Here is an 11,682-nt window from a genome sequence, read left to right as displayed (position 1 = left end):
AATGGAAGGGAGGAGTTGGAGAAGGAAAAGATATGAGAATAGAAGAAGGGGTCATAGTGGTGCAACTGTTAGTTGAGAAAAGAGAAGGGGGCTATGAGCCAGGAAAGTGTCTAGAAAACACTAGAGAACAGATTCTCCCTAGAACCCCCGGAAAGGAACCTAAACCCTCCTGACACCTTGGTTTTAGCCCTAGGAGATCTCTTTCAGACTTCTAACCTTCAGAAGTATAACATGATAAACTTGTGTTGTTTTTAAACCACCGAAGTTCATGGTAAAATTTATTACAGCACCAAAAAGAAATAATAAAATTACATTGATTTCCAAAGTAATTTTATTAGAATTAAATAAATTATTCTTCCATAAATCTTTTCCCCTAAGTTTCAAACTTTTTTCAAAAAAATAACTTTTTGTTCATAAAATTCCCCTTAGGTGTTCAGTTTGAGAAGTTTTGACTATCGTATACAGATATGTAACCGCCCTAAATGAGATATGGAACATTTATATCATTCCAAAGTGCTGTACCCCTTTCTAGTCAATTCTCCCTTCCCTCCAGTCACAAATTAGTTTTCTATTTCATATAAATGGAATTATAGTATGTACTCTTTTATGCTTGGCTTCTTTTGCTTAATGCAGGGGTTGGCAAACCTTTTCTATGAAGGATCAGAGAGTAAATATTTTTGGCTTTGCATTCCATTTGGTCTCTGTCTCAATGACTCACCTTTGTCCCTCTAGCACCAAAGCAGTCATAGATGGTACGGAATGAGTGTGGCTGTATTCCAATAGGACTTTAGTTAGAAAAACAGGCATTTGGTCTGTGGACCATAATTTGCCAACTTCAGATTAACATAATAATTTTGATATTCATCAGAGCTGTTGCATGTATTAGTAGTTCATTTTTTTTTATTACTGAGGATTATGTTATAGTATGACCATACCACAATTTGTTCATCTGTTCTCTTATTGATGGACATTTGGAATTGCTCCAGTTTTTGCTATGATGAATAAGGCTGCGATTATGTTTTTTATTATAGAAGTCCTTTGGAGAACATTTATCTTCATTTCTCATGGGTAAATACCTGGGAAGGAATTGCTGGGTCATAGGGTAGATGAATGTTTAACCTTACAGAAACTGCCAAATAGCTCTTCAAAGTGGTTGTGCCCTGTGACACCACCATCAGCAGTGAATGAGAATTACATTTCCTCTCTCCCCTTGCAAACATTTGGTGTAGTTAGTCTATGATTTTAGCCACCATGACGGGTGTAACTCAATTGCTCTTTGAAACCATGCTCACCATTCTCCATGATCATCCTTCCATCACTTCTTACATCATTTTTCACTCCATCTCTTTTCCTCTGTGCTGCTTTGTCCCTGTTCCTACAGACTTGGTGTTCTTCAACTCCGTATTCTTCAGCTCAGTATTTCTCAGTCTGTTCTTAACCATCCCTCTCATTTGTTACTACGTGTTTTGCCTCCTTGCCCAAGTGTTTCTTCCAAGTCTATCATCACCTCAACACAGAGTTGCAACAATCCTACCAAGCTCTGAGCCTGCCATGCCACCCTCATTTCCTGGCTTTCCTTCCTTTTTATTGAGAGTTATTCCTAAATGTAGTGAATGTGTATATAAGTCAAGTCATAACCATCTCTAGCTCCAGATAGAGCTTCTCCCATATGCTCACAACTCCTAGAAATTCCTTTAACACAGCATTGCCCACCCACCTGTAATTAGACCTCAGATGCAATTTATCTGGAACAAGATGTTCATTTAAATGTTAAATTAATGTTCATTTAAACTCGTTAATATGCAAATAACCAAGAGCTGCTTTCCTGAGAGAGTTTTAGTAGATAACAGAAAAAAGAGAATATTTCAGGGACAGAAGGCAGTGTTTGTAGGCAGAGGTACAGTGAAGGTGACCATGGTGGGAGAGGTGGTTACAGGGGAGGAGGAGGGTGCTGGAAGATGGAGTATAGTACATTGAGGGCCAAGTTCACCTTCCTCACCATTTGTACCCACAATGACTGTTCACATGGACCCGGGTTTTAGCAAGCTAGATGAATCTTTTCTTAACTCTTTTTCACTTTATTTTTCCTGCTTGTTGATTAAACAGCTGCTCCTCTAACTTAGCGTGAAGGAGGATTTCAGCTCTCCCAAGTCTCCTCTCTTCTGTCTCTCCACTCTCTTAATTCTTAACCTTCAGATGCCCAGTGACTCACATTAACTTCTGACCATGGCTCCCGAGTCGGGTATCTCTCCCTGCTCCTCTTTCTTAAAGTATGTCCAGGCAATGACTGTTTCCAGCTATCATCATTTTATTTAAGACTTAGTTATTCTGTGCCTAACCTTGCAAGAAACATAATAATGATGCTAACTTTCCTCCCAAGTTTATTATTTACAATCCAACTAGGACAATATACCAAACCCAAATAATGAATGTGTTGGGGGAAGACTGATTGAAATCTTTTCTAGAGAAGGGGATAACCACTCCCCAAAATAAAAACAAAAACTCATAAAGATGCATATAATTGAATTTTCAGACACTGGGAAAGCTGACACACTATTTCTGAATTTTATATCTTCTATTTTGTAAGGCAGGGCATCCACAGACATCTTCACATAACAACAAATCACCCAATTCTAAAATCAGCCAACTCAGTGCCCTAAGACAGACCATCAGGAAGACAATCTAACCTAGTATCATTTTTGCTATGTGTCTTGTTTAAAGGTGAATAGAGAGAACATTATGTACTTGGAGTCCCTGGAGTCCTCTCTTGAATCCTAGCCTTGCTACTTAATAGCTATATGGTCGTGTGATTTCAAGAAGGTCACTCCATGTCTTTGTTTCAGTTATCTTTTGCTGTGTAACAAACTAGCCCAAAACTGAGTGGCTTTGTGGGTCAGTGATTTGGGCTAAACTTAGTTGGGTGGCTCCTCAGCTGGGCTTGCTTGGGTTCATTCAGGTGATAGCAGCAAGCTGGCTGCTGCAAGATGGCCTTACTTACATGTCTGGTTGTGGGCTGGGGCCATCTCCTTGTGGACTCTCAGCTTCCAGGAGGCTACCTCAGGTCTCCTCTTATTGATAGTCTCAGGACCAAGAGGTTAAGTGAAAACTATAAGGTCTTTGAAGTCAAGGCTTGAAACTCCTACAGTGTCACTTCTACCACTTTTTAAAAAAATTAATTTTATTTTTTCAGTGTTCCAAGATTCATTATTTATGCACCACACCCAGTGCTCTATGCAGTACGTGCCCTCCTCAATACCCACCACCAGGATCACCTGTCCCCCCACCCCCCTCTCCTCCAAAACCCTCAGTTTGTTCTCAGAGTCCACAGTCTCTCATGGTTCATGTCCCCCTCCACTTTCCCCCAACTCACTTCTCCTCTTCTTCCTCCAATGTCCTCCATGTTATTCCTTATGCTCCACAAGTAAGTGAAGCTGTATGATAATTGACTCTCTCCACTTGACTTATTTCACTCAGCATAATCTCCTCCAGTCCCATTCATGTTGATAAAAAGTTGGGTATTCATCCTCTCTGGTGGAGGTGGAAAACATGAACAGAGACTTCCCCAAAGAAGACATACAAATGGCTAACTTCTACCACTTTTTATGGGTCAGAGTCAGTCACCAGGACCACACAGAACCAAGGCTGTGGAGAGGTGCCCTATATCTCTTGATGGGAGAAACTGTGACATCATACTAGAAAGACACAGGCATAAAAGAAGGGGAGAAACCTGTGCCTATATGTTGCAATCTACCACACTCTCCAAAACTATATTTCTAGATCTATAAAGTGGGACTAAAAACTCAAACAGGTTAAGATGCTCAGTTTCCTCTGCTAGCTCGTTTTTCTTTTCTGTCATTCTTTTTTCTATCAGGTTATGTCCTAGGTCTTCTGTCCCTTCTCTCTATGATTTCTTCTTAAAGTTGTCTCATCTACGCAGGGATTGGCAAATGTTTTCTGTAAGAGCTTAGATAGTAAGCATCGCTGTCTTTGTGGGACATCTGGTCTTTGTCACAACTACTCAACTCTGTACTATAGCATAAGAGCAGCCATAGACAATCTATAAATGAATGAGCCTGGCTATGTTCCAATAAAACTTTGTTTAGAGAAACAGGCAGGGGACTATGCCAGTGATGTTGATTACAATCTATCTTCTGATGACTTTCATTTTTTTAAGTCTGCTCTCAGCTGTTCCCTCCACTGCAACAGGAGTAATTTTCAAAATTGAATTTGACTATGTCCTTCACTTGCTGAAAACCCTCCAGTGTTTCTCATTGGTCTCAGGGTAAAGATGAAATCCTGAACATGATCTGCAAGGCTCTGCAAAATCTTGCTCTACCCACTCCTCCAGCTTCATGCTCCTTGACCTTCCTCTTCACTCTCTGAGCACTGCTCTCAGCGCCCCCACTCCAATTCTTTGAGCTTGTCATGCTGTACACTCTTTCCCTGCCTGGATAACTCCTCTTCCTTCCTCTTTACCTAGTTATTTTTGACCCATTCTTCTGCCTTCAGTGCATCTCATATTCCCTTGTCTTTGGAGAAGTCTTCCTGACTCCCAGATGGGATCCAGTTCTGCTGTAAGATTCTGGCCAACCTCCCTCAACCTTCGGTCATTGTGCTCCAGAGTTTTTAATTATTCAAATATTTTTGATTCCTTATTATGATAATTTGGATTATTGTTCAGCAAATGTTTATTTCCTTTGCCAGCCCACTCTGGGCAGAGTGTACTTTGTGCCCTATTTACTTTGGGGTTGGCCACATAACTCAACTTGGCCAATAGGATATTAATGGATATGACATGAGTAAAGGTCTGAAGTATGCTTGTGTGGCAGGATTTGTTCTCTTGTATCTCTGCCACTGCCTTCAGAAGAACATGTGCTTTGTTATTTGCTGGTCCCAGAAGAATGAGAGACATATGGAGCTGAGCCGCACCAGTTGACCTGCACATGGAGTGCAATATTAAATTTTTATTGTTGTATGCCACAGAACATCAGGGTAGTTTGTTCTACAGCAATAGATGACTGATAGGATTATCTCATAGCAGTCTCCCCCGCCAGACTGAAAGATCCACAAAGAAAGTAAATGCTTGTTTTGCTCACTGTTGTGTTCCTTTTGCTTAGTACAGAAGGTACTTAATAAATATGTGTTGAATGGATAAATTATTAAGTGGGACAGTATATGTGGAAGCATTTAGCATATTATAGGCACATAATTGGCATTCAGCAGATGGTGTTTTAAAATGGATTGGGTAATGCTCAGTAGAATCTGTATCTAGTTCTCTTCTGGACTTGGAAATACTCTGAGCTTTATAGCTCAGGTTTATGTGCAAGAAAAATGCCCCTAGATCTACAATCAGCTGTGTATTGACTCTGCAGTCACATTCTTTTACCCGCAGGAAATTTAAGATTATTAAGGAAAATAAAAAATAAATGCAAGTTCAGGAAGTTCTTTGCTTGTGTTACTTTGTTTTCTAATTTTAAATCTTATTAGTTTAAAGTGATAATAAAAAAAGCCATTTGGAGACAGGACAATATTATCACATCTGGAGAAACTTAATAAGATTAGGACAAAGGCTCTATTCTCTTCTTGATGCACATGTGCAGTTCTCATTAACTTTCATATTGTCTCAGGGAAAATATTAGAAAATGTCATGCACCATAAACATTCCACACAAAGGGGGTTAATTAATAGGTACATGTAGTATTAATGCAGATGTTAACCATTAACTATGATAAGTGTTCTCTAATAGCTAGTGTCCATGGGTAATTAATGCTCACCAATTCCCCCAGTACTTAGAAGAAAACATAAATATAAAATACCAGTCCCTATGATTAAAGAATTTTGAATAATTCCAAATAATTTGGACAACATTCTTAAGATTTATATAGCCAATATTTTGTTGATTAGGTAAACCTTTAAAAATAAATAAGTAATTTCTGTAAAACTATTTAATGTAAACTGGACTCCAAAAAAAAAAAAAAAAAAATCACTGCCCAGGGGTGCCTGGGTGGCTCAGTCAGTCAAGCGTCGAACTCATGATTTTGGCTCAGGTCATGATCTCAGTGGATCCCCATGTCAGGGTCCATGCTCAGTGGGGAGTTTGCTTCTCTCCCTCTGCCTCTTCCTCTGTCCCTCCCCCAGTCTTCTCTCTCTCGCTCAAATAAATAAATAAAATCTTTTAAAAAAATCACTTCCCACACAAATCCCTTATTTGTGAAATAATAGATGTTGGGCATTTGCTTGTCTTTCCAATACCAATGTGTCATTTTAATGCTTTTATCTATACAGAATCAAATGTTCCTTTGCAAATGAAAGAGATTCATATATAAGGAATTATTTTTCTTCTTCATTCATTTTGGGTGACTCTATGCCTTTCCCATTGCATTTCTAGTATTGTATATCTTTAAATATTTGTGTGAAGAAATGTGATTATAAATATTAACAAGTTAGGTGTATGTATATGTAAGTTTGTATATAGTGTTAGAAAACCAAATAATGATATTGCAGTGTGCATATTTATGTATTCTGATGCAATGTGTAACTCTGTCTTAAATTTTCCATTTGTTTTTCAAAATACTGTATTTTGTCACTTGTTATTTGTTTTAAGTAAAATAGAATTTCACCTGCAGCAGACATAGGAATGCACCACTCAGATTCCACGTTGAGAAAGGAATTGCTGCCCAACTATGAGACTGTGGTTAGCAGACATCTCCAGTCCTCAGTTCTTCAAGCATCTACCACAGCTTTTGCACTGAGGTCCTGCTCTTCTTGGGGAAACGTGCAGCTAAAGATGGAACAAGATGGTGATCCAAGGGCTTAGCCGTCTCCACCCAAGCAGGTCTCACAAAACAGGTGATCTTTGCTCATTGTTGGACAGAGTGGTAGTTTATCAGGTCTGTATCACTCTCTGATGGCATCCCTTACCTAATCCTTTCCTCTCACTCTTTCCTTTCATGGAAGCTATTCCCCAGTAAGCCCTTTGTTTCCCTGACTTCTCTTCAGTGTCTGCCTTCCAGAGGGTCCAAATGGCACAATATATTTCTCAGGACCTAAGAGACAGAACCAAATAAACTTGGGATTTGATTCAAGATGACAAAAGTCGAAAAACTCATTATGCAAGGGGGGATAACCATACTCTGAGCTTGATAGGCTGAAATAAAAGAAAAAAGGGTGAATTAACTTTTTCAAAATATGAAGAAATAATGGTGACAAATCAACAGAATTATAAGAAAAACAAACAACAGTTTCCTATCAATCCGAGTGTGTAGATAAATGCTATTCCAAAGACTCAAAAAAAAAAAAAATGCCAAACAATCCTATTGAAATATAGATCATGCAGAAATTCTGTACTAAAAAGACTAAAGTAATTCTGTACTGAGACTAAAAAACTTTTGTTCTTAAAATGTATAAATCTCTAAATGGATATAACCTATCAATGAATCTATTTAACACCAAAATTTAACACCAAAATAAAATTTATAGTATCCATATGAGCAAAACTGTGTTAGTCTGTGCTAACAAAAGGGCTAAGGAAATAGCTGATTATAACTGATTGTAAATCAGTTTTGGAAGGTATTCATTAAAATGGTATCCTACCTGCAAAAATGTTAAGCTTACCAAAGACCATTCCATGGACCACATTTTGAGAAACACTGCTATACTCAATGCACCCTGCTGAATACAGTTTGTTTTGAGGTGAGGAAGAGTTCAGAATGCAATAAAGATTCATCTCAAAAGCTTAGCTAAAGGGGGAAAACAATGGAGAAAGAAAAGACCGATGTGGTCTTTGGTAACAGTGGGAAAACAATGTAACAAAACTAGTATGCATGTGTTTGCAGTTACTTTAAATAGTTTCAAATATTTTCATACAAAACGCCTTTATTGTGATGCATTTGCAATAGCTGGCACTGTGTGGAGTAAGTTGAAACATGTGTGTAATACCATCAGTTCATGTGGTAGAGGCAGGAAAAATAGTTGACTGATTAAGTGTGCTGTTTTGAGGGCAACCCTAGAATGGTAATATTAACCTCTTGGCTGCCAGTGCTAAGTCAGCGTTTCATAGCCACACTACAGGAAAAGTGTGTGGATGTACGCTTAAAATGCATTCATAGGTGATAGAAATGCTTCTTCTAACGGTTGAGCTTTGGAACAACATTTTTATGTGCTCCTAATCTTCTTTAAAAAACAAAACAGTACCTCTTGCTTTATCATAAAACAAAGAACAAGTTTTGAATAGAAACTTTAGAAAGAAACTCTCCAGGTGGTGTGGGAGAGGAAAATTTTTCTATGCTCTTTAAGGTTCTTCTGTCTGGTCTAAGAACTAACTTGTCATGAGACAGATTAACAGGAGAAAATCAAATTTAATTACATACATGTGGGAAATGCACATAAATATGAAAGATTCTAAAGACAGTCAGGCAAAATGTGGTATATATGTCATTCTGGACTAATAAGTAAGACTAGGCATCTGAGGAAGGTAAGGAAGGCAATTCACAAGAAGAATGGAAAGAGTAAATATTTAGTAAACATATGTTTTCTGGGCCTTCCAAAAACAATGGGACACAGAGAAGTCTTTAATCAAACAGGGCTTGCTAGGTTCCTCCCTGTCTCCCACACCTAGTTCACCTCATACCGTAGTTATCTAGGGTGACAGCTTGACATCTCCCTTCCTGAAACAGATCCTCTATCTAAATTCTTTTAGGCATTTAGTGGGGGAGGCAAAAAGAAAAACTTGAATTGTCTGTTTCTTAATAGTAGTCAGCCTAAAATAACTCGCATGCCAAGAAGACATATTGGGGTGGCAACCTTTACTCCCCTACAGTGGGAAGGTGTGGTTATTGAGAGAGACTATCTCTTTCACCACCTTCAGTAAGGTTCTTGTCCTTGGGCCATGCTCAAGAACAAGACCTCCTCCCCTCCCATTGTCTGATCACCCTTGATACCTGATCAGGTTCCTCATCCTCCACCATCTGCCAGGTGATGTCTGATCACCCTGGCCTGCCTTCAGGGAGAATCTTGTCAAGTTGGTTTAACCTGAATTTCCCTTTATCCCTGATGTTTCCTCTTAGTAGTTTTCCATCCACTGACCCCTGACCCTGCTCCTTAGCTATAAATCTCCACTTTTCCTTCTTGTATTCAGAGTTGAGCCCTATCTTTCCCCCTTCCTGCAAAACCCCATTACAGTGATTTCTTCTTGAGTAAAGTCTTTTTATGGTCTTTAAGAAATGTTGAAATAACTTTTTCTTTAACACTGTATTCACAAGGTTCCTTTTTCCTTTCCATTGGGGTTTTTGTAAGCAAATTGCTACCATTTTTACCCATCCTTCTCTTGGTGCTCTAATCCTTTTTATGTGGCCATAATGGCCAATGTTTATTTAAAGTTGCCATTATTCATAAGGGATAACATTCACCTATTTTGTCTCACTCTACTTTAATATTGATTGTGTTTGTCCTATTCTGCTGGTGATCCTCACCACCATGTCTCCTGAGTCAGTGGCAAAGAAAGGGGTGGTGGGAGAGCTAGCTGGCAGATAATTGCACAAACTCATGGCCAGTGTCCCAAATAATTTAGGCAGTGGGAAATAGACAATTGTCACTGATGAGGAATGACAGATGTGTGGATATTTTCCATCAGGCTTATCGTGGTGGAAAAGAAGGCTGAGAACTGTAACTGACAAACTTCTCGGAGATGAGGGTGCTGTTCTAGACACTTCATTCTTCAGTTCTTCCCGTGCCGTCACTGCCAAGGTAATGACTTGGCAGGAAGCTACTCCTTCTATAGGAGGGCATGCTGGTCAGGTTGGCACAAAAGCATCCAACTCACAGAAGACTGATGGAAGGTGTGGTGCAAAGGGACTGAAAGTGAGAGAACACAGAAGTGGGGGAGTGGGGGAAGGGAAAAGATAGATCAAGATCTTCTTAACGCATCATGCTTATGGGTGGGCATGCTTATGAATGACTGCCTTTTTAGGAGCCATCTCATTCTGATAGTAGCCCAGCCAAGGCAAGCATGCATCCTCTAGCTGTTGCGGGGGGGTGGGGGGGCAGTCTCTGCTCAATGCTCACCGTACTTTCTCTATTCAGTGGTTCTTGAGGAAATGCACCCACTGGTTGAGACTGCTGCTTTTGTTAGGCTCAGATGTGGTGTTTGTATTGTTTCCTTTGTAAATTAAGCCTCTTTCTACAGATTATGGCTGCTTGGAAAAATCAGTGGAGTTGGGTGTGGGCCAATAGAAAAGAGGAAGGTGTATAGTTTCCAGCAATATAAATGATATTTCTAGGAATATTATAAAGGGATATATATTCCTAAAAACAGCAGCCTGGGCCTTTTGAAGCTTTAGAAGGTAACACCGGAACTGCAAATGCGGATCATCTACTTCCTTTGAGGAATGTTCTGACTCTTATTATCTAAAAGGCATCACCAGATTGGGCACATATTTCCAGCACAAATTACAATCTATTGTTATAGTAGTACACTATTAGGTTAGTGAGTCAAATAAAAGGCCATAATTTATTCTGAAAATGATGGGGGGGGGTGGAATCTATGGACACTTTTACCCTTCCTCTGCCCTTGGGGTCCTTTATATGCCAATTTCCCATTTAAAGGGGTCAGGCAACTCATTTGGAGTTATTAAATGCAAGCTGGAGCTGGGTCTTTGGATAAATGTGTGGTGCTGTGTGATACAGGCCCACAAGAATAAATTAGATTGTTGCTTCTAGCGCAGACACCTGAATTGGTAGCTTTTCTTTAAAAACAAAAAGTAATTACAAATTGTTACGTGTTCCCATTTAGTTGTTCAGTAATAGCTATAGGGTGAGAGGGATTTAGGGGGGAAGGTATTGTCCTCCGTATTAATATTCATGAGCTTTGTAGGTGCATTCACATTCTGCCCCTAGAAATAAGAAAATTTAATGAGCACATTTACAAGGTTGCAATGGTTCCTGTCCATGACTAGGTCATACTAAAACAATTAGATCGTAAATGAAAAATGCAGTTGATCAACATGTTGGCTAGTCTATCTAATGGCTAAAATTAACTTTGACTATTGCTTTTCCACCAAAGTGAATCCTGATCTCTTAGTCAATTAGTATTTCTTCAGTTTCCTGGGAGTCCAGGAGGGCACGGAGGTGACAAAAGCCTATTCAGACTCATGCATACAAGGTACTGAAAAATACTTGGTGATTAGCTGAGCGCTCAGAGTCATTTTGGGCCTTAGATCTGATTCACGCTTTAATCCCTAATTTTAAAGGTTTTCTAAGTAAAGGAAAATATAAAGAAAGTAAGTGCTTCCTTTTATCTTCCAATATCTGATTGATACCTAGATTTTTAAAGACTTTTGTATAGTCATCCTTATGTCTGGTCTTTCATCAAGTCCTGCTGATCCTTTGATAAAATGTTCTCGCCTTTCTTTGTCTTGTAATGGACACTTATTAGTTTGGCCCACCTGCCCCTGTCCTCTGAGAAAAGCCCAGTTTTCTCATAGAAGGGGACTCCTGGCTGTTATCGTTTCCCTGCTGGTCCTAAACGACTGGTCCCAGCCTGGCTAATTCAGGTTGATGCGTACCAGCATCCAATCTTCAAAGCAACATAGAAAGTAGGATGGTTAATAACGGGGTCACATCAATAGCAACCCCAGGCCTGCAAGAAAAGGCCTAGGGCTCATTGCTGGTAAGGTCCCTGGCTCT

The sequence above is a fragment of the Meles meles genome, chromosome 9 (genome assembly GCF_922984935.1).
Source record: "Meles meles chromosome 9, mMelMel3.1 paternal haplotype, whole genome shotgun sequence".
Taxonomy (NCBI): Eukaryota; Metazoa; Chordata; class Mammalia; order Carnivora; family Mustelidae; genus Meles; species Meles meles.
The sequence above is the reverse complement of the archived record's forward strand: the minus strand, read 5'-3'. Positions refer to the sequence as shown.